This window comes from Oryzias melastigma, linkage group LG17 (assembly GCF_002922805.2).
Source record: "Oryzias melastigma strain HK-1 linkage group LG17, ASM292280v2, whole genome shotgun sequence".
Lineage (NCBI taxonomy): Eukaryota > Metazoa > Chordata > Actinopteri > Beloniformes > Adrianichthyidae > Oryzias > Oryzias melastigma.
Genome location: NC_050528.1, coordinates 5,189,733 through 5,193,279, shown reverse-complemented (window position 1 = coordinate 5,193,279; position 3,547 = coordinate 5,189,733). Strand labels below are relative to the sequence as shown.

Genomic DNA, 3,547 nt, shown 5'->3' with positions numbered 1-3,547 from the left:
TTATGGCGTCAGTATTGCCCCCAGCAACGGTAACACGGGCTACAGCAAAGTGGCCCAATCACACACAGGTTGAAATTTACGATTTTTGGGTTTGTTATTTTACACAAATTCACAGGAGTTGTTACACGCGTGCAGGAATGCTGACACGAGCGGAGGGATAGTCCTTTACGAGCGGAGGGATAGTCCTCCGCGAGGGGAAGGATAGTCCTCCGCGAGCGGAGGGATAGTCCTTTACGAGCGGAGGGATAGTCCTTTACGAGCGGAGGGATGGTCCGTCACGAGCGGAGGGATGGTCCTCCACGAGCGGAGGGATGGTCCTCCACGAGCGGAGGGATGGTCCGTCACGAGCGGAGGGATGGTCCGTCACGAGCGGAGGGATGGTCCGTCACGAGCGGAGGGATGGTCCGTCACGAGCGGAGGGATGGTCCTCCACGAGCGGAGGGATGGTCCTCCACGAGCGGAGGGATGGTCCGTCACGAGCGAAGGGATGGTCCTTCACGAGCGGAGGGATGGCCCTTCACGAGCGGAGGGATGGTCCATCACTAGGTTTGGGCACCGAAGTTCGGTTCCAAGTAGGAACCGTTATGATTTGCGCGGTTCTACCGAAACCGAAAGATGAGGCTGCAAACGGTGCCGGATTTCGGTTCCAAATTCCATTGAAGTTTCATTTGTCTGTGGACATGTCAATCACTTGTACTCCCTTCTGATTCTTTACGATTCAGCCTATCTATTTACTTTCTTGTGTTCGTGGGCGGGCTCATATAAAACCGTCGAGATGGTCGGCTTCCGCAACATCGGTGGGCAGGACTTTCGCTGTGAATAGTGGAGTTTCCGCAGTTTTTAAACAATGCTGGAGCCCCATCCCAAAATGAAACAATGAATCGTTTCCTCCTTGTTGGGCTGCTAATAGCAGAAAGCTCGGCTCGGCTCCGCCCACCACCACAGCGGGTCGTCATCATCTGCTGCGCTTTGCAGCCGTGTGATTGACATTTATCTTCCGCCTTATTTTATTGAAATAAAATATTGCTTTTGCCCAAAAACAACTGCAAATAAATGCCACATTCCTGATTTAATTTAATAAAATGTCAGGCTAAAATTTCAAGGACGTTTAAGTTTATTTAAGACGGAGTTTTATATTATGCTTTATATTACGTGCGCACAGCTGCACGGCAGGAGGGAGTCTGCGCTTGTTTGAAGCCGTTCTGCTTTGGATTTAGGAAGATAAAGGCATTATTTTTTATTACTGAAGCACCGCAATAAGCACCGAAAGGGAACCGAAACCGAAACAAAAGGACCGCGGTAGCACCGGAACCTTATCAGAACCCATCGGTGCCCAACCCTATCCGTCACGAGCGGAGGGATAGTCCTTCACGAGCGAAGGGACTACTTTCAGGAGCGGAAGAACACTTCCATGAGTGTGCAGTAGTGGTTCCACATGCGCACAGGGATACAGGAGCGTTCATGGAGGCAGAATTGAGCCCGTGGAACGTTCAATGTGAGAGGGGAGTTTGATTTATGCCCGTGGGAGACTTTTGGCGGAAGTTTAACGCCATAGTTATATACAGCTAGAGGCCTGTCCAGAAATGTCCTTGATCCCGTGACACCCCGGCCGCGTGTAGGAGGAGCTACCACTAGGAGCTACTTTTAAAAATTACTAACTTTTCATTTTTTTCTTTAAGAGCCACTGTGGAGGGTAAAAGAGGCTCCGGAGCCTCGGGTTGGAGACCCCTGCACTAGTTAAAATATTTAGGGATTGACCCAGTACTATATGCACTTTTGGAAATGTGCAATTGATTTATTTATTTTATATATATTTATTTTTGTATGCTTTGAAACGCTGTTTGAATTAGCGGTGCAGTACTGGGAGGAGGTGACAGGTTGTGTTTTAAGTTCTCTGCACTTAAAATCTATATTTTTGCACGGCTTTTCTCAAAAAACAAACAATTTTATTTTAAATCTGTTTGATTTAAAAAATCCTGTTCTTGACATGATTTCCTAGTATTTTTTAGCCTCAGACTGAGAGTGTCGAGTACAGAGGATGAGAAATGGAGCAAAAAAAAAAAAAGCCAGTGGAGGAAAACTAGCCACTTTTTCTACCAACATGTTGGACAGATTCGGGAATGTGGCCTCAGACTTGGCACAAATATGGAAGACAGTCACGAAGTTGAATGTGGGCAATAAACAACAAGTCACGCAAATGTACACTTCACATGCAACATAGTTGGTGATTCACTTAAGTGTCTGGCTGAAATCTTATTCCCTTGGCTTTGGTTGCGTCTGCCATCATTTCTTTTTACAGCAGACAAACTCGAGCGAGGCTGAATGCAGGTTATCAATATAATACTCACAAATTACAGCATGCAGGGAGAATCCATGTAAACCACTTTCCCTGCCAACTTCATTTGAGACAATGGAAACCTTTTGGTCTCCCCTCCCTTTTGAGCCTTCAGAACACTGCTCCCTCCTTACGTCAGCTCCGCTCCCCCATTAAAACAATATACCAAGTCTCTGTGTAAAATTCTATTAATGAGGAGATAAAAAATGATTCTGGAGACGCGGCCTCGTCTCTGAGGTTTACGTGGACTTCTGACACGGCATGAGTGAGCTGTAAAGCGCTGACCACCGATGTTGGTGGGACTCTCGTGAAGACCCGCACGTTTCCTCTTAATTGGGTGCCTCCCGTTAAACGTCTTGCCGTAAACTTGCTGGGAAGGGAAGGACTCCGCGGAGATAAGGCGGTCGGTCACAGTGCAGGTTTCAAGAGCTGAAGGGGAACCAGCTATAGAGATATGAGAGCGGAGCTCAAATCACCCTTTTCCTAAACACATTACACTTCCTTGCCAGTTTTTTTTAATTAAGAGAAAATTAAAACAATACTTGATTATATTCTTTCCACTCCCATGTCTTTTCCATGAATGAATAACTACATGATTGTCCATTCCTCCGTCCACACTTCTTATCTGAGAGCTGGAGAAGGTGAGAGAAAGGCCTCTAATCAGTTTATTTTACTTGGTCCAAATGAGAACAGAAATGTAATTCAAATCTATAAACAAAAGATTTGTCCCGAGGCCCTAAAAACCTCTTCATGATTATGTTTTCTGGCATTTTTTAAAGCAGAAAATTCGCTAAATGTTAGAAACTCCTCATAAAGCAGAACATTCATCTATTAGCTTTTTTGTCTATTCAAATTATAGGTCATAATCAGTGTTGGGCATCTCACTTCAAAAAAGTAATTAGTTATAGTTACTAGTTACTTCTCCCAAAAAGTAATTGAGTTAGTAACTCAATTACTGCATCTTCAAAGTAATTAGTTACTTGGAAAAGTAACTCGTTTTAAATTACTCTTTAAATATGGTAATATTTTGTATTTTCTCCTGCGTTACAAATAAAAAAAAATAATTTACATTCAATAATAGATGATAACCGACAATAGTATACTGGTATAGTTTTCCAATGGAGACATATTGTCTAAGTTTAGGATACACATGAGAGAGGGTTTAGGGAAAGAATTTTCAATATTTATTTGTCAGAATTATCACACAAAACA

At 44.0% G+C, this 3,547-nt stretch overlaps 1 long non-coding RNA gene across 1 annotated transcript in view; it reads right to left on the bottom strand.

The window, feature by feature from the left end:
- Positions 1–3,547, bottom strand: part of LOC118599977 — a 23,982-nt gene that overhangs the window by 10,309 nt on the left and 10,126 nt on the right. Inside the window, exons 3-4 of the long non-coding RNA XR_004949534.1 lie at positions 2,878–2,967; positions 2,621–2,779 (exon numbers count right to left, since the gene is read on the bottom strand). This is a non-coding gene — a long non-coding RNA (uncharacterized LOC118599977). The remainder of the gene's footprint in view (positions 1–2,620; positions 2,780–2,877; positions 2,968–3,547) is intronic.